This window comes from Eptesicus fuscus, chromosome 14 (genome assembly GCF_027574615.1).
Source record: "Eptesicus fuscus isolate TK198812 chromosome 14, DD_ASM_mEF_20220401, whole genome shotgun sequence".
NCBI lineage: Eukaryota > Metazoa > Chordata > Mammalia > Chiroptera > Vespertilionidae > Eptesicus > Eptesicus fuscus.
In genome coordinates, this window is record NC_072486.1 from 34581849 (window position 1) to 34602567 (window position 20719).

The 20719-nt window shown below is 39.9% G+C and overlaps 1 non-coding gene across 1 annotated transcript; it reads right to left on the reverse strand.

Annotated features, from left to right (window-relative positions):
* Positions 1-9425: 9425 nt before the first annotated feature.
* Positions 9426-9532, reverse strand: LOC114235018 (U6 spliceosomal RNA). Its single transcript, XR_003621200.1, has one exon. It is a non-coding gene; the product is annotated as a U6 spliceosomal RNA (small nuclear RNA).
* Between the last annotated feature and the right edge of the window lie 11187 nt (positions 9533-20719).

Genomic DNA, 20719 nt, shown 5'->3' on the forward strand with positions numbered 1-20719 from the left:
ACAACCGGTCACTATGATGTGCACTGACCACCAGGGGGCGCACACAGAACATGGCGGGTGTTAGCAGCAGATGGCAGAGCATGGTACATGGCGGGCGTCGGCCGCAGTGGAATGGTGAAGCAGGTGAGTGGGGGCGCCAGACCAAGGCAGGGTGCTGGTCGCTGTCATTGGGGCGAGCCTCAATGGTTACTGAAAATTTTTTGCTCTCACATGCCGTGGTCCCACCTGGCACTTGTACCCACTGCCAGTGCCCGGTGCCAGCCTCAATCAATCAGCACCGTCAGGGGGTGCGAGCGGCGATTGCCAGCCCCAATCGCCCCTTAGAGCTTCTCCACCTCCCCCTGTTCCTGAGGGGCAATTGGGGCTGGCAGCCGCCGCTCACACCCACTGCCAGTGATGGCCCCACTCACACCCTCAGCTGGCGCTGGAGCTGACATTCACACCTGCTGCTGGTGCCCGGTGCTGGTCCCGATTGCCTGGCACCATCAGGGGATGTGAGTGGCAGCTGCTGGCCCCGATTGCCCCTGAGGGCTTCTCCACCTCCCCCTGCTCCTGAGGGGCGATCAGGGTAGCAGCCACCACTCGCACCCGCTCCTGGCGCTGGCCCCAATCACTCCACGCCATCAGCGGTTGTGAGCGGGTCTGGCACCTTCAGCACATGGGAGCGGCGGCAGCAGGAGTGGGGCTGCCAGCAGACAGGGGACCGGGGGCCACGGTGGGAGGGGCCAGGCGGGGGTGTGGAGGATGGGCCGAGACCAGCCCCTGTGCCCATCGCAGCCTCGCGTCCCACAGTTCCTTTCAAGGTGCATGAATTCATGCACTGGGCCCTAGTTATTATATAATTACCTCCACTGTCTCTTATTACAGTCTTTCTCTAAAAATCTATTTTGCCTGTTATACCATTAAGTGTAGTTATTGCAGCTTTCTGTTGGTTTCAATTTACATGGAATATCTTTCCATATCTTCACCTTCACGCTCACTGGCTAAATCTCTCCACCCTTTCTTTGGATCTGGATTCCACAGCTACTGCTGTTGCTTGCAATGCTTTTCCTTGATTTTTCTGGAAGTATACTGCTTCCTTTGGTTACAGTTTCCAATGCACTTCTTTCAACAAATACTAGGTCAAAGAGGGGAAGAAACTTTCTAAATGTCTGTCCTGCCATGACTCCCCTGGCATCACAGTTCCTATTCTGCCCTTGGCCTTCGCGGAATGAAAAGACCCGTAGTCCTGTCCCCTGGACACTTTAACTTGGGAAAAGACCACCCAGTGCGCAGGAGCTTTCACCCCCGCCACTTGCCACTCTCCCCTCGCCTCCAGAGAGGGCAATCGCATGGGCTGTGCCCCATTCCACCAGAGGAGAGGGCTCTGCGCAGGTGCTGAAGCGAAGACTGGGAGGTGGAAGTTAATATTGGAAACTTAAAGTATAAACATCATTGATTGTAATGATGTTTATACTTTAGGACAGAGGATAGGAAGCTGTTAAACAGTAAAACTCTGAAATGATGCCCCCCGGAAGGATTTTTAATAATTTGCTCAACTGGGTCAGGACATGCATGCTGTGCACAGGAAGAGATATACTCATAACTCAGGCCTGAGTCTAAGATCCTACCAAAAAGAGAGCAGGTTAAGAACTTTTCCTTTGTGTTCTACCTGCTACATTTTTATAGGATTCTATAATGAAAATCCTATATAATAAAAGCCTAATATGCTAAGTGTCCAGTCGTCCAGTAGGCCATTCAACCAATCACAGCGTAATATGCTAATGATATGCCAAGGCCGCTCAACAGCTTGCTATGATGTGCACTGACCACCAGGGGGGCAGACAGTCCACCGGTCGACCAGTTGCTATGACATGCACTGACCACCAAGGACAAGATGCTCTGACCAGTAGGCGAGCTTGCTACTGGGGTCTGACCCATCAGACTGAGCAAGATGGGCCGGACACACCCTGAAGCCCTCCCGTGGTTCCTCCCTGGCTGGCCAACCTCCCACCCCAATCATGCACCAGTGGGGTCCCTCGGCCTGGCCTGTGCCTTCTCACAATCTGGGACCCCTCAGGGGATGTCAGAGAGCCGGTTTCAGCCCTATCCTGCAGGCCAGGCCAAGGGTCCCAACTGGTACACAAATTTGTGCACTGGGCTTCTAGTAGGGAATAAAAGGTGCTGGGGAGAGATGTAAATGGAAATTAAATGTGAGGTAACTAGAGTTAAGCCAATCCTCCTTAGCAACAGAACAGATGGAATTGAAAGTGAAATTCGAACTGTTATTAAGCAGATCATCACCTACAAATAGCAACAAGTCTGTGACACAATAATATAAAAATTGACACCAAGTGATTCCCTGCCCCATGCTAAAGAGTAGGAGAGAAAACATACTCTTATGTCCCTGTGTTAAATACTGAGGACAAGAAAAAATAACTTAGCTACTTCATCCAACAGATATTTGCTCTTATAGAAAACTAGAGGCCCGGTGCACAAAATTCATGCACGGGGATAGGGGGAGGTGTCCCTCAGCCCAGCCTGTATCCTCTCCAATCTGGGAGCCCTTGAAGGATGTCTGAATTCCCGTTTAGGATCGGTCCTAAACGGGCAGTTGGACATCTCTCTCACAATCCAGGACTGCTGGCTCCCAACTGCTTGCCTGCCTGCCTTCCTGATTTCCCCTAACCACTTCTGCCTGCCAGCCTGATCACCCCATAACCACTCCCCTGCCAGCCTGATTGATGCCTAACTGCTCCCCTGCCATCCTGATTGCCCCTAACTGCCCTCCCCTGCAGGCCTGGTCACCCCTAACTGCCCTCCCCTGAAGGCCTGGTCCCCTCCAACTGCTCTCCCCTGCAGGCCTGGTCCCCCCAGAACTGCCTTCCCTTGCAGGCCTGGTCACCCCTAACTGCACTTCCCTGCTGGCCTGATTGCCCACAACTGCCCTCCCTTGCAGGCCTGGTCCCTCCCAACTACCCTCCCCTGTTGGCCAACTTGTGGCGGCCATCTTGTGTCCACATGGGGCAGCCATCTTTGACCACATGCGGGCAGCCATCTTGTGTGTTGGAGTGATGGTCAATTTGCATATTACTCTTTTATTAGATAGGATAGCACTGAACAAATTAAAATAGCTTAATTATCAAAATGAAAATATTTGTTCATCAAGGCTCATTTCAAGATTCTCATCTTTATCCAATTATTAACGAAAATTATTATGCCATAAACTCAGCCCAGTTTCAAGCAGTTCTCTACCTTTCATGACCTATTTTCAAATCACCTACCCAAAGCCGTAACACCTTATAAATATTCTCCCTTAAATTCTGCAATTTAAGACACTACTGAGACTCTGATAAGCCAGTATTCCACAGTCAATCTAACAAACTTTGTTTTGCTTAATCAATAGCTGTCCCTGATGACCTTTCAGGAGGTAAGTAGTATAACTAGTTCAGTGTTGAAAGACAAAGATCAAGTGTCAGCGGCCAGAGGCCTAAGACCACCACAAATACATTACAGCTGGACAGAGTTGGGATTTGGTGGAGTGAATGATTGCAAGAAGGAAAATGCACACCGTGGAGAAGTGTAGGTGTGTCTCAGTAAAAGTGTGTTGGGATTGCATTATTAAAATTTGAGCCTTTGTTAGGTGATTTTGGAACAGTTTGCAGGAAGTGAAGCTTTGCTATCATTGAATGTTTTCAAGAATTGGAGGCAATTCTACGGACTATCCTATTAACTATCTATTGCTACATAACACATTACTACAAACTTAGGAGCTTGAAACAACATGCATTTATATCACCGTTTGTGGGTCAGCACTCTACATACAGCTAAGCTGGATTTTCTGCTCTTGAATTTTTCACAAGGCTGCAGTCAAGGTGTCAGCTGGTATGCTTAGAGCATCGGCCCTTCTACTCTCTAAAAAAAAATCAATGGCATGAATATATCCTCGGGTGAGGATTAAGAAAACAAAACAAACAAACAAAAAGCATCCAAAACTAATAAATAAACTAAAGGGTTTGCTCTGTTTTCCTTTCAGTGTTTTTACTGAGCATTGCCAGGCCCACCCAGGAATTATCTGACTCCTAGGAGTTTTGCCTTCGCTTAATTTGCTGTTTTACTATTGGTTTAGATAATTTACAACTCTGTAAAGATAAGTCTTAAATGATCTTGTCCTATAGCAATGTGGTTTTATTGCCCTGTAAAACATTAACTAGGTTCATATCTAAATTAGTAATCTTATTCAAGCATTCATTCTTTCAGCCACTCTAAATAATTTCTGTTTTCCAATTCTTTTTGAACCATCTTGCAGGTTCTATCATTAATTAACTAATTAAATAATTGACATGGGCTCACTTTATGTTCATATGAAAGTTATATACTTAACTTTTTGAAAACCGTACTTTGACATCACTAATCTCTTAGAGTCTGTGCCTTTTAACCCTACAACTACAGTTTTTAGAATATAGCCGGTGCTCTGAACATGTTTACTGAGTGAAGTGAATATTGCAGAAAAAGAAACGTTGCTTAAGGTAAGAACTTGCTTGAATTCATATGGCTTCTGATGTAATAAGGAACTTGGATTGAAAACTTCAGTTTTTAAATTCTTGTCCAAGGACATTTTTAATGGAACATGACAGCTTGAACTCCATATATAGGACTAAATATTCAAATACTGTGGTTACCACATGCTTGGAACAAAATATTCTGTTACCTGAAATAAAACTTAAAAATGGTACAACTGCCTTAAAATTTATTATAATATTTAATCATCTTTATGGATGTCAAAATTATGTATAACTGTAATATAAAGTAAGTAGTTAACATAACAGTACAACTCATTACATATTTAGTGAGCAGTTTTATTACTATAATACCCACATATTAAATTTTCAATAAGAAAATATAATAAATATGAGTTATTTTTAGGAAAAGGAGCACAGCAGGTCAGAATAATGCCATATTTAAAACATTTTATGAATCATAATATTATAGTTTATAAAAACGTACATTTGTAGAACAAGGGAGAACATTACACAATCTTGCATAAACTTACTCTTTCTTTCAGAGGGTAAATTCTAAAAATCTGGCTAAAATAACGCCCTTATTTTGATTATGGAGAGAGGTGAGAAAACCAATTGTCATGAATCTTAGACAAGTGACTTTTGACAGATATCACTTAGAATTTCTTAAAATAAATACACATGCCATCATAATCACAAAAATATTTTATTGACATGCTTGTCTATGACAAAATAAGATGTGAAAGAACATCCCTTTCTCTAAATATATAGGTTCTGAATATATAGTCTTGTGCCAGTTAATGATACATTGGTCAATGGCAGACTGCATATATGACAGTGGTCCCCTAAGATTATAATAGAACTGAAAAATTCCTATCGCCTAGTGATGTAGCTGTAGTAACATCATAGCACAACACATTACTGTGGTGATGCTGGTGTAAACCTCTATTTATATTTATATGACTATGTTGCCAGTCGTGTAAAAGTATAGAACATGCAATTACATAATACTCGATAATAGTGAATGACTATGTTACTGGTTTATGTGTTTTTACTCTACCTTTTCTATATTTAGATACACAAATACCATTGTATTAGAATTGACTAGAGCAGTGGTTCGCAACCTTTCTAATGCCGCGAACCTTTAATACAGTTCCTCATGTTGTGGTGACCCCAACCATAAAATTATTTTTGTTGCTACTTCATAACTGTAATTTTGCTACTGTTAATGAATCGTAATGTAAATATCTGTGTTTTCCGATGGTCTTAGGCTCTACAGCAGCGGTTCTCAACCTGTGGGGTCGCAGGGTCGCTAGCAGGGTTGCGACCCCACAGGTTGAGAACTGCTAGCAGGGTCGCCTAAGACCATCGGAAAACACAGATATTTACATTATGATTCATTAACAGTAGCAAAATTACAGTTATGAAGTAGCAACAAAAATAATTTTATGGTTGGGGGTCACCACAACATGAGGAACTGTATTAAAGGGTCGCGGCATTAAAAAGGTTGAGAACCACTGGAGTAGAGTATTAAGTACAGTAATATGCTATATAGGCTTGTTGTTTTTATTTGGGACAGGAAAATCATTTATAAAAAGCAATAGACAGCCCTACCTGGTTTGGCTCAGTGGATAGAGCATCAGCCTGTGGACTGAAGGGTTCCGGGATCGATTCTGGTAAAGAGCATATGCTCAGGTTGTGGGCTTAATCCATAGGAGGAGGCAGCCAATCAATGATCCTCTCTCATTGTTGATGTTTCTCTCTCTCTCCCCTCTCCCTTCCTCTCTGAAATCAATAAAACAATATATTTTTTAAAAAGCAATAGACATGCAAGAGGCTTTTAAATTGAAGTAATTTGATATATTCTACCCTGAACCATTTTAAGCCTTTCTTTCAAATTTTCATCATAGATATGCCAGGAGCTAATTCTGGTATTTCTGCAGCAATTCTGAGCAAATGGCATTTACAGTTTTGTTCAAGAATGTTTGCAAAACTGCTTCAAAACAGAAACCAGACTGGCTAACATCTCAGGATAATAAAGCTAAAGTCTCCTTCCTTGGAGACATTCTACAGTATTACAGATAATGTCTCTTTCTAGACTGTACGAAGGCAAGGTCAGCCAGCAATTCCCACAAAGATAAAAATCGTAGTCTCACATTTTTTCAGCTGTGACACAGATGTACCGTTTGTGGAGGCTCAGTCTAGCCCTCGCATTGCCCCTTTGGGATGTGGGACAAAAGGGAACCGATGGGAACATGAAGTTATGCTGCCTGCTGTGCCATGAGTAATAATCTACAGGCATTTGGGCTTGTTTCCTCCTTACCAATCAAGTACATGGAAGTGTGGCAAGCTGGCCAGTTTCTGCTCCTTGCCATCTACTTGACTGCTTGACAGATTAAAATTAGAGATTGTAAGCAAATATGGATTTGGAAGAAGAGGCAAATGATTTGGTCTGCATGAAAATCTACCCCAAAAGGGGAGGGGTTGAAACCACATACAGCATTCTTGCTGACTATTCTGGGAGTGGTTCTAAAGTATACATTTTCCCATTACCATTCCTTGTGGTGGGCAAATCCTTTAAGGAAAATGATGTGTCAAGATACCTTAGTTGGATACACTTATCTGTTAAAATATCAAAATAGCCCTGGCTGGTATGGCTAGGGTGTTTGGACGTTGTCCTGTGCATCCAAGGGTTGCAGGTTCGATTCCCAATCAGGGCATATGCCCGGGTTGTGGGCTTAATCCCCAGTAGGATGTGTGCAGGAGACAGTCAAATTGATGTTTTGCTATTACATCAATGTTTCTCTCTCTCCTTCTTTCTTTTCTCTAAAATTAATTTAGAAATCTTACAAAACATCAAAATAAAGCCCTAGTTTGGATCATATATTCACCAAGTAAATGTAAATGTGAAAATGACTTTATTTCTCATTTAAAGATGATGATACTCCTCTTTGCAGTTATATTTCAAATGTAAACAGTAGATCTCTCTCTCTCTCTCTGTCTCTCTCTCTCTTCCTCTCTCTCTCTCTCTCTCTCTCTCTCTCTCTCACTCACACACACACACACACACATACATACACACACACCCTCTATGAGAGTTTTATTACAATTAGTCAACCACCAAATCTAACACTTGGCAAAACTTAAGTTTAGAAGTCTATATAAACTGAGACTAGTCCTGGACTTAGTGAAAACCAAGGCTTCCATGAGAGACAAATTAAATTATATAATGTACAGAGTATGCAGAGACAATAATATAACATAGAAACACATAATAATATGGAGTATACTTGCCATCTTTACTCCATTTTTAAGTAAAGAAAGGTCTTCTAAAAACTTACTTTATGTTCCAAACTTTGGCCTTGAGAATTTTAATATGACTACACTCAGTATAGTAATTTAATTCAAGAAATGTTTATTACATATCTAAATGGACTTGCACTGATGTAAGTGCTGGAAATACAATAGTGAATAAAACACTGAAATAATAACTCCATTCAGCCCTGAAATTGATACTCAGTTATTGAGATGTTACTCTTGGTGTAAAATGACAAGCACCAAACTTGTCATTTGACAAGCTACAGGAAGACACCAGGGAAGTTTGAACCACTCTAAATATGTATATAAGCTGAATATCACCCATTACTGTTTATAGTTCTATTGGGTATCGTGTTAGTCTTCCACTCTATGACTCATATTTCATTGATGGCAGCTCTCTTAGAAAACCCTCAGGCTTCTGCCAGTGCAAGTCCCCATGCTCAGTCCCTTCCTCAGCTCAAGTGCTCCTTCAAGTAAGACTTCTGTAGGTTTGCAGACAGATTTCATGAGCAGCTTTTCCTTCATTAAATCCCTTACCTTGCTTGTCAAATAAAAAACAAATCTGGACTAAGGAAGAAGAGACTATTTGAAAGGATTATTGCAAGAGGTGGGGAGGAGGGGGGTAGGGAAGTGGCTATTGCAATAAGAGCTCTGACCATAAAATCTGCAAGCTTCTCAAGGGTTAGGCAAAAGAGTGTTTCTTGTACAGCGAGGAAGAAACCAGGCTGCAAAGAAGCAAGGCGAAAGGGAAGCTTGATTGGATGGTAGGTCAAAGAATGTTTTACCCTGAGGTCCATGTACACTCAAGAGAGGCTGAATGCTGGCACTGGCTGAGGGTGGATCCAAGTTCAGGTGCCTGGAAGGAGAGAAGCTTCAAGTTTAAGAATTATTTTGTTTCCATTCACCAGTGGGCGTAAGCAGTTCATCTAATTATTTATGAGGCAAAAAAAAAGGGGGGTGGGGGGATTTGGAGAGTCTGTGTCTTACCTAAATCATATGGGGAAGCATCTTCTTGCAGTAAGCTATTTCCTAGACACAAAGAGGATTTCTTTTTCTTTTTTCAAAAGGGATTTCTTAAATCGGCATTATTTTGCAGTATCATAGAGCTTGGGTAAAGTTCAAAGTTCTTACACTTTATAATTTTACTAGAGACCCAGTGCACAACTTCGTGCATGGGTGGGGTCCGGCCGGCCTGCCCTCAGTCAAGGTCAGGGGGGAGGGCTGATCAAATCCTAGTCGAACTCCCGGTCGAGGGGACAATTTGCATATTAGCCTTTTATTATATAGGATATTAATTGGTATAACTATCTGACTTAGGTGTATATATCTCTCATTAAATTTTGATACAGGAAAACACGGCCTCTCCAGGCAATCTGTGTGCTAGCTAGCAGTCAGAGCATACAAAGGAAAGAAGGAACAAAGGATTTTGAAGAGTCAATGGAAACTTTGCATCTCAGTTCCCACATCCAATAAATGAAAGGGTTTAGTACCTATCTTCCTATTGTGAAACTGTTTAATTTTATAAAACAAGGTGTTTACACAAATACTAGTATGGGAGGGAATCGATTTAACATAGCTTTTAGCTGTGGAGGGCACGATGACATTTTTCTTTTTATGGCACGCCTCACGCTTTTGTGTGTCATCCTTGTGCAGGGGCCATGCTAATCTTCTCTGTATCATTTCAGTTTTAGTATATGTGCTGCTGAAGGGAGCACAAGATGACATTTCATTGGTACTTTATCTTGTGCATTTGAAGTGTTGTTGGAGTATAGTGAGTAATTGCAAAAATAGAGATTTTAAATTTTGAAAAGTATAACATTTTAGTTTAATTGCCTTTCTCCTCCATCGTCATGAGAAACAGAATTACCATTATCATCAGTTTTGTGTTACAACCCTCACAATGTCTGATGACTCATACATTTTTTCTTCACTTAGAATCTAATCTCACTTCCATCCATCCTCCTTTTAAGAAATCAACCGATCCAAAGACATACCCTCTTTTGATTTCTTGCTTTAACAACTCCGGAGCTTAATGCATAAGCAATAAAAAAATAAATAAATAAAAAACTGTTCTCCATAATTAGCTGCCATTTTGAACTGTCAGTGTGATGTTCTTCCTTTAGCAATAAGTCATTAAAGCTCAGTTTGTTTCTATAACAACAGGTTACTTTATTCAAGGGGGCTTTTCTATACTTTATTTTGATGAAACTGGAAAATGCTTTACCTCCTTTGAGAAAATAAAGGATTTTAAGAAACTCATCATGTAAGTAACCACTCCTTTTAGGGGTAGAACCAGAGGGAAATTCTCATTCAGTAAACCAGGGTCCCAGTTATAAGCAAAATGGGAATCGCATAACTCATGTAAAACAACTTGAGGGTTTCAGCAGTAAAATAATTCCAAGTCCAAGATGTGTCTGTACTTGAGAGAAAAATTCATGGTCACTCAGGAGTTCAAGAAGCTCAAAGTATTTTCTCCCCCTGCCAAGGTATTCCCCAAAAGAAAGTTAACTCAGTATAATTTAGAAATTTGAAACACAGGAGGGAACCTAAAACTCAGTAATTTTAGTGGAGGAGTGCAGTGGAACTTAGAATAGTTGTGATTTAAGAGCTAGAGCCTGTGAGGACAAAGTGTATCTATCAGGAAGGTGGGGATCCCCAACTGTGAGACCCTCAAAAGCTCAGAGCAGTGCTTCTCATTTTATGGTGCCCGTGAAGTACCTGGAGCTCTTACTCAAATGCAGATTCTTATCCAAAAGGTCTTGAGTAGGGCCTGAGATTTTGCATTTCTAACAAGCTTCCAAGTGATGCTCATTCTATTGGTCCTTGGCCCATACTTTTTTTTTTTTTTTAATATATTTTTATTGATTCCAGAGAGGAAGGGAAAGGGAGAGAGAGATAGAAACATCAATGATGACAGAGAATCATTGTTTGGCTGCCTCCTGCATGCCCCCCTACTGGGATTGAGCCCACAGCCTGGGCATGTGCCCTCAACTGGAATCGAACCTGGGGCCCTTCAGTCCATATGCCGACGATCTAAACAATGAGCCAGGGCCTTGGCCCATACTTGGAGCACCAAAATCCCCATGAGTGTGCCACAAAGGCACACCCTGAAAACAGTGATGTTCAGCAGTAACAAGGAAATGGTAACAGGTGGTGTATCCTCTGATTATCAACTAAATGACTAAACTCCATCTGGATTCATAAAAGGGAGCCTTTTGTAAGGATCTTTGCAAATTTTCTTCAGGGTGACCAAGATTTCTATTAGCAGCATGAATCAAGCAGGCATGTTCAAGGGTTTCTTTCATATGCATATTAAAGCTTACATTTCTTTTTTATCCTTTAACATTCAAAGTGGTTTTTATATAAATATATATGATCCTGGTTACAAATTTAAATTTGGTAAGAAAAAAAAAAAGTCTATTAAGTCGGGACTTTGTCAAATCTTTCAATTTAGCATTGTCAATCTTTTCCTTTCTGGTGCCTGATTGCTAAGCCCCATAGAGACTTGAGGCTAAAATTGTGACTAAGTTCTTAACACTGAATGATGAAGTGAAAGGCATCTTGTTCCCCTGAAGCAGAATGTAAATTCATTCCTAATGGAAATCATGGCTTTCAATCTCAAAGTACCTGATGAATTAATGTGCCACCTCTAGCATGCCAATATTTGAGCTGATTTAGGAATTATTTCTTATGATGGCCAATGATTTGTCAGAAACATATTTAATTTTTCCATGGAATTTTTAATGTTTTAAATTAGATTTTAAAAAATTTTTTATGATACATTTCTTATAAATTTTATAAAAAGCTGTTTATAAATGGTGTAGCCATTTAACTGTAAACAAATTTTCAATGGCGAGAGCACAGTGGAAATCAAGAGGAAAGCATAATAAACAAAAATACATGCACCAGTTCAGCTCTTCCTGAACCCAAAGCTAAAACACATTTTTCCAGAACAAAACAAGAATAATCTTTTTAATTAAACTTCCATCTCCCTAGGCTGGAGCAGAGAGATCACTTTATATTGAGCTGATTCACAGAGATAACCATGTCCCCTAAATTTGCATCCTATCCTCAGCATTCCTGTGGAATTCTTAGGCTGGTCAGTATTTAGTTTGCTTGATGGGAAAATTTACGAGAAACCATGTAAAAAATCAACTCATTTAAAAAATAATTTTGAATATTATTATTATTATTATTATTATTATTTGTTTTCCAGTTAATGATTGTGGAGGAGAATGTATAGTGAGACATTGCTACTAAACATTTGATCTTATCGTGATTTTAAACCATTCTCTATGGAGTTGGGTAGCTTCATTTTCTTTACTTGCAGTTATAATGCAAGTGTTTTTCTATTACTAACTACACTTTGAAACTGTATCTGATAATGTTTGTATAATGTGTCCTGATAATGAGGAGAAGGAAGTTAGGTAGACAGGGGCGGGGCCATGGAGGAGAGAACCAGGAAACCCAGCTGGGCGGGAAGGAAGGATGCCCACAGGAGTCAAACTTTAAAATGTATGGATGTTGCTAAGACAGGCAGCTTGCAAATAACCAGTCACAAGGCAGTGAAGCATATAAACCAACCCCAAGGATGGTGCTGAAGCAAAATTCTTTGAGAGGACCAATAAAAAAAGAGCAAGGCATTTATGTGCCCTACATTAAAAAGTGCTGGCTTCCTCTCCCCTCTCTCTCCCCTCTCTCCCCAGAGCACAATGGGTTCCTCAGGGTCAGGGAGTGGGGGAGGGGGATTGTCCTTCCTGGGGGGGGGGGGGGGAGCGGGGGCCACAGCCCTGCACCCACAGCCCTGCACCCACGTGGCTTAAGTCCATGTGGAGCTCCACGGTGGACTAATAGACTTTAACACCCGATGGTCACACGGACAGGAAGCTCTGGACGCTGGGCTGCTCCTGGAACCCCAGCCACACCTTCCCAGGACGGGCCTGCTACCATTTCTGTCTGAGACCCATTCTTCAGTTTTGTGAGACAATGAACTCAGACTAAAACGCCCCACATTTTGGTTTCAATAAGATGTCTTATATTTAGATTGGACATTTTCTTTTCCTAATTTTTCACCAGTCTTGGAAATACATGTTATCTACTTGACGCTGATTTCTTCAAAGAGATGTTTAGGTGTGTTTTGTTTTCCTGTCCACTTCTAGTATATTGTTGTGACCTTAAAAACATTATTTCACTTTCTAAAGGATCTTATAAAGCACTGACATTTCCTTGTTAACATTTTGTTATGGAGTTACTCATCGTGTCTTTCAAAGCAACCCGGAGACTTCTTATTCTGCCTATGTATTTTAGAAGGGAGAAAAGCTAACTTTATTATTGTGCCTTTTTTTGTTTGTTTCAAGGACACATGACATTTGAATTATTTCAAAAGATATATGGAACTTTCCATTTTTATTCTAATTACCTTTTTAACAATGTTTAATGTTGTCACATAGAGTGAGTCCATAAAACACTATCCACTAAGGATGTAAAATGGTAATGACTGCTTCAAAAGTATCTAGTTTAGGGAATATGCAGTATTGGAGTCAGGAACAGTCCTATCTCTGAAGGGTTTTTCAATACAGCAGTGCTCAGAGGAACTGCATTTATGATTTTGCTGAGTTTACCTCAAAGACATTTGCTGTTTTATCCTTTCTTTATTTGCCAGGCAGCCCTCAAGCAAAAAATTTACATGAGAAAACCATAGCTTCCTGACTTTTAATTAAAACTTCACATCCAAAATGCACTGGGATTTGATTTAAATATTTAATTGAAACACAACTTTAAAAATAAAATAAGAGAAAGGATGTGAGACTGATTGCATGACTAAGAGACACTTGAATTTAACCTAAGGTGACCAGATTTTAACATTGGTAAAGCAGGACACCATTGACTGGGGAGTTCTTTTTTTTCTTTTTTTCTTTTTTTAACATATTTTATTGATTTTTTACAGAGAGGAAGAGAGAGGGATAGAGAGTTAGAAACATCGATGAGAGAGAAACATCCATCAGCTGCCTCTTGCACACCCGCTACTGGGGGATGTGCCCGCAACCAAGGTACATGCCCTTGACTGGAATCGAACCTGGGACCCTTGAGTCCACAGGCCGACGCTCTATCCACTGAGCCAAACCAATTTCGGCCCGGGGGGGGGGGGGCGGGGAGAGGGGGGTTCTTGATTAAAAATTTGGTCTATATTGTAATCGCTTTTGGTTTTTTTAATAAAAGGAAATTCACTTCTTAGATCATCATTGAATTTGCATCCTCTTTTCTTACTCATTATGTTAAAAATCTAAAAAAAATAATTTAAAATTATATTATAAATTATTATATACATATTGCTTAAAAACACAGTAAGTAGGTACATAATTACATGAACATATTTTATTGTTAGTTTATAAATTAAATTAATTTGATTGTTATAAAGTAACTATATTTTAAAAATTATTTTAATCCTATATTTCTTTCTAAATAATAACAATGCTAACTTGTATTATTTTTCCTCTGAATTTGCCGTAACATAAGTCGTGTCACTTTCAAGGCCGGCGCTAGACTTTTTGCCGCCACTATAAAACATAAATAATACGAGTACTGTCTGCTAAATTCAAGAAAATTTATATATTTATGAAATAAATAAATTACTTACCTAAATTATCTGAATAGCTGATTAGTAATGACATCACTTGTTTAACTAGCTTACTAGCACACAGTACGATGTGTATCGTCTGAGAGACAGTTACAAAATGTTTTCGTCGTTGCCAATCCCAAAAAATGCCATTGTTCATTAAGTCCGAACAATGGTGGTCGAATTCTAACAACTGATCAACAATGCGAACTTTGATAAGCAGTTCTCGATAATCAGTTTTCAACAATTATTTGTTATTATTAAAGTTTAACATCATAAAATTAACAAAAATAATATAAAACTCATATCCTGGCTAAATAGCCACATGGCCGCCGAAAACCATATATTCCCTTCCCGTTCTCCCGCCGTTCCCTAGCTTGTCGTGCATTCTTTCCAAAAATCGGGACTTTTTTAAAACGCCGCGGGATGCGGGACAAATTGTTAAAAATCGGGACTGTCCCGCCAAAAGCGGGACATCTGGTCACCTTAATTTAACCATAAGTACACTGATAGATTACTCCTCACCCATAGATCACTAAAGTGAATAGCCCATCCTATGTATATTGTAGTTGTTAATGGACTACAGGGGTTCCTTTGCCTTCGCACATCAAAGCCCAATAAGACCAGAACCGTAGTTTGCAGCAGAAAAGTAAGACTTTATTTTAGGAAGTGGCTCATGCTCGGAGACACAGGTGAACTAATGCTTAAAGACCTGGCTCCCTGATGGCTTCCAGGGGATGGGTTATAGAAGGGGAAAATCATTAACTATGATAACTAAGGGAGCTAGGGTTGTGGTCTCTACTGATTGGTCGATGCTAGGGTATGGGGATGGTTGATCATTGCATCTGGTACTGATGTCATCCATAGCAAGTGTCACTTCCTCTGGTTTCCCTGCTTTTCTGGGCCGGGAGCTGAAACACAAGTTAAGCCTAGGTGTTATCTCTAATTTGATTGGAATTCTGTCTCTGTGGTCTTTGTGTCTAGGATTATTTGATGCTGATCAGAACTTCATTGGCCTGAGAACTTAATGATTAAGGGAGTGAACTTGTAAGTGAGAAAGAGGCAGGTGAGTCAGGGTTCTGTTTGAGGCCAGTTTGAATCAAAAGGAAAGAGGGAAGGAAAGGTCATATTAAAGAAATGAAGCTTTTGCATTCAGTTACTCAAGTACTAAAGCTTAAGTCAATCCACACTGATAGCATCACCCCCTAATTCTCCTTTATTTCCTATTGTGATGAATGATACTGACAATCTAGTTGCCAAAGCTTGAAGTCTTGATTTTTCCTACTTCCTCTCCTTAATAATCCAGCCTCCTTTATGAAGATGCCTTGACACAAAACTGTTTCCACAGGGACAATGCTTACCGGCTGGGTTAGTCTTTCTCTACAGTTTGAACAAGGAATTTAGAAGAACACAAAAAGTACAAAGGGAAGTCCAATTAATTCCAGAACACAATACTAGAGATCAATGTACTCTTGCTGGAGAGGGGGCAACCAGATCATGCAAGAGCCAGAGTTGCATTGAATTCAGAACGGTGTTCTAATAGCCTGTGGGCTATGGCTATAGCAAGTCTGTGTTTGTTTCCTGAAAGTTGGATGTGTGGTTTTTATAGGTCCCAATCAGACTGCAAAATACAATTCCTATTTTAAAAAATATTTTTTTAATTGATTTTTTTAGTGAGAGAGGAAAGGAGAGGGGAAGAGAAAGAGAAACATCTAGGTGAGGGGGACATCAGTCAGCTGCCACCTGAATGCCCTCTACCAGGGATTGAGCCCACAACCTTTTGGTTCATGTGATGACGCCCAACCAACTGAGCCACACCAGCCAGGGAAATTACTATCCTATATAATAAAAGGTTAATATGCAAATGGACAAAACTGCGGAACGACTGATTGCTATGATGTGCACTGACCACCAGGGGGCAGATGCTTAATGCAGGAGCTGCCCCCTGGTGGTCAGTGTGCTCCCACAGGGGGAGCTCAGCCAGAAGCCAGGCTCACAGCTGGCAAGCACAGCGGTGGTGGTGGGACCCTCTCCCACCTCCGCGGCAGCGCTAAGGATGTCTGACTGCTGGCTTAGGCACGCTCCCAGTGGACATCCCCTGAGGGCTCCAGGACTGTGAGAAGGTGAAGGCTGGGCTGAAGGACCCCCCCACACACACCCCAAGTGCACAAATTTTGTGCACTGGGCCTTTAGTTTTTTAATATTCCCATATTATGTGAAGAAACCTGAGCAAGCCTTTCCTATTGACAACCAATGCAAAAATGCTCTTAAACTATAACTATTAAAGGGACATTGTTCAGGCAGTATATCAAGTGGACATTCATGGTTAAAAGCATGTACTTCGAATTGAGTGCTGGCTGTGTGACTTTAGGCAGATTATTTAACCTTTCTATACTTCAATTTATATATAAAATTATGATAATAAGGCTTACCTCATGAGAATTACTGTTTATGTGGTGGGACTTTTTTCTCTAATAGATGTGTTTTTTATTTTTGATTTATAAGAATATTAAAATGTATTATGAATAGTAAATTTTATATGCATTGCTAAGGGCCTCCCCATAATGTGCTATTTTGGCTTGTGGATTATAATGAGCTAAAGGCAATCAAGACCCTGTAGGCTCAGGAGAAACTTCTACCCCTCCCTTAACTACCTAGGAGACTCTAAATGGGGGTCTTGCACATAATAAGAATTATTATGAGATGTCAGTTTTTATGACCTATCTATAGGACAGGACAAACTTCTAGCTACTGAACATCTGCTCTTATTCTGCAAATTTCCCTCTTCCCCTGTGAAGTCCCAAGGAATCTTACCTCATTCCTTGGCTCAGGATGACATATATACCCCATTTTACCATTCTGTCTTGGAACCTCTCATGTATGTGGGCCTCTGATTCTCTCATACATGTGAGGTTCCCAAACATGCAAATATAATTCAGTTTGTTACTTGCTCTTGTTAATCTGTCTCATGCCACTTTAATTATTAGAACAGCTAAACAAATCTAGAATGTTAAGAGGAAAATTTCTTCCTTCCCTACAATTGCATATATTTGAGGAGACTTACTATGCAGTAACTTTGAGTTCTTTTACTCCTTGCCTTGTCTATAAATAAGAATTATTCTGATTACTTGATATATTATTACAATGTTAATTCAAGAAATTGTTATATACCACTATAGTGACCTTAATTTCCATTATTTATTGTTTTAAATGTAGAATCCAAAGAAAGTAGGTACTTGCTGGAGGATTATACCCAAAATAATTCACAATATGAGAAAGAGATCTTTTGTGTCATTTTTCTAAAGATTATTTATGTTTTTATTCCATATAAAAGCAATAATACAGGAACATTTTTATGTGTATAATAAGGGCTAAAGTTCATTGTCCACTTTCACTTAAAAGATGAATTGTAATTCTTCTTTTGACCATGTTATTAATGAGCTTGAAACTGATTGCTAAGACTCAATCTCATGTTCTATTTACCAGTGTGCTGAAGCCAAGCTTATAATGGGGATAGCAAAGACTAGCAATGAAGTGTTAGGAATTTGTAAACCAGTTGACATCACATTGGTGACTTGAGATTAGAAATGGTGAAAGTACTTACACTAGGGAAATCAACAAATGCCACCAAATCAGGGTTGTTTTTGTTGTTGTTTTACTATATTTTTATTGATTTTTAGAGATAGGAAGGGAGAGGGATGGATAGAGAGATAGAAATATGGATGATAAACATTGATTGGCTGCCTCCTGCATGCCCCCTACTGGGGATTGAGCCCACGACCTGGGCATGTGGCCTGACTGGGAATTGAACCATGACCTCCTGGTTCATGGGTCGATGTTCAGCCACGGAGCCACACTGGCCGGGTGGGTTTGGGTATTTTGTTGTTGCTGTTTTTCCCCAGAGAGCTGGCTTTTAAACATTTACCAGTACACCACTGATACTAATCTTCCATCATCCCATGTTTTTTACATTTTAAAACAGAATGGCTCTTTCAAACCCCAAATTAGTCCACTCAGAATTTGACTATGATATTCATCCCATAGCAAATATAAATAGATTAATGAGGGAAGCTTGGCCTTTTTTGTTCTTTGTAGAAAACAAGAACATAAATCCTGTCTGTCCAGAATATAGGCAGAGTTAAGAATGTTGCCTTGTCTTTCTTATCCCATCTGTCATCATAGGAAAAATTTCAACTAAATCTTTTGAGAAATCTGAGTAGAATATTTATGAAGTCTTATATTACAGTTCTTACTCTGCAACTTTAGTTTTAGAAAAAGTAGAATTTTCATCCAAGCAAAAAGCCAAGAATGACCTCTAAAGGAATATGGATAGTAATCACAGAGAACTTATAAAATTGTTTTGAAAAATATGCAATCCAAAAATGATGAGCTTCTAATCTCATTCATACTGCCTTTGAGAGATTTTTTAGGTCATCATTTTTCTGGTAGGTAGTATTTGGGTATTAATAGAAAAACCTAGACATATTTTTTTTTTAAATAAGTTTTTGTTGATGTTAGAGGTAGGGAGAGGTAGAGGTAGAGAGAGAGAGAAACATCAATTGGCTGCCTCTTGCATTCCCCTACACTGGGGATCGAACCTGCAACCTGGGCATGTGCCCTGACTGGGAATCGACCCAGTGACCTTTTGGTGCATTGGATGATGCTCAACCAACTGATCCACACCGGCTAGGGCAATAGATTCTTACCTAGACTTGGCTCCCAGTAACCGCTGATATGAAACTGACTCACACAGTTTTAGTTTAGTTTTTATTTAAATTTGATATATTTGTCAACTTTAAAATTCAGGAGAATTCATACAAACTCTGGATTCCTGATTTTATTTTTATAAATTAGATCTGCCCACTGTGGGACCACCTGTTTTTCAAGGCAGCAATTCACTCCTCTTGTGCAGTCATAAACCCTTAAGACCATTAATATGATCTTATGTCCTTCAGTCCTACCTACTCATTACGTTCAATCTAGCTCAATTCATATGGTTACATAACCTTCCCCATTCATGCAGACATTTAATTCTGTACCTCTCATTCCAAGCTGACTTTATTTCAAATAATCACCACTAAATATAATTTATAACTAATCACTCATAATTATTAACCATAATTATGTCATTATTCAATATTCACTCTTTGTTTTCTGCTTCTTAAACTTTAAAATAAATGGCACCAGAGGTTGCTGAAAGAGAGCTACCATAAGCTGTTTTGACAAGCACTGCAATATCTTTGGATTTTCATACCCGGGTCATAGTGCTTAATGAAAGTGACTAGTCATCCTTGACATGCTAAGAGCCACGAAGGAATGCCACGAATAAATTACATGGCCTTCAGTTTGACAGCATCAATGTATCTTAAGGCTATAATTTTATAACTTCAATTTCTATTTTCAAGTGCAACAAAGAAAATAAAATTGTGCATGAAAACTTCTAGAACAACAACAAGAGGAGTTTTCTTGATCAAAGAAAATTTGAAAAGGAGAACTACTAGAGAAATATGTTAAGCCTTGGAAAATAATTTCTATTATAAAAAGATACTTTTAGCATACTGAATTGAAATATTACTTAATTCAATAGCTTCTAGTAGACAGGACAATTACTATGAAGTTATCTTTGTATAGCATCTACCATTTATTTATGAATTCACTAAATTCATGAATACTGAATAGCTACTATGTCTGCACTATTACAGGGCTATGGTCCTCAAGCAGCCCACAGTCAAGCAGAAGAAATGGACATGTCAATGAAACTGTGATGGAGAGTAACAAATGCTATTACAGAAAAATTACAGTGGCAGTTTGTATTGGTTAAGATCCAATTGCAGCGAACAGAATCTGTTCTACCTAAATTAAGAAGCAAGAGATTTACTATGGGCTGATAGGATAATTTGGAAGGCAGAAGCCTCAGGCTCTAACTTGAGCTCTTAGAAATAAATTTCCAGAGCTATACCACTAAGCCAGGCTGCTTAGGGAGCCCTTGCCTCACCTGTTGGATTGGGATGCTGCTTCACAGCTGCCATCCCTCTCCACCACCATGCCACACAGCCAGGCTGGAGAGAAATAAAATAGTATTGTGTTGGTGATCATGACAGAACTGGGTATGCACCTGGAAATGACAGTGAAAGCATGAGGGGGAGGCATCAATTTAAAAAAAATGTTCAATGTGGAGCAAATTGGGAGTTAGAGTGCTCAGTTTTGAAGAAGGATCGGCAATGTTCAGTTGTGGTTGTGTGGCGTTTGAATAGACTGTGAGGCATCCAATGGGAATGTCATTGAA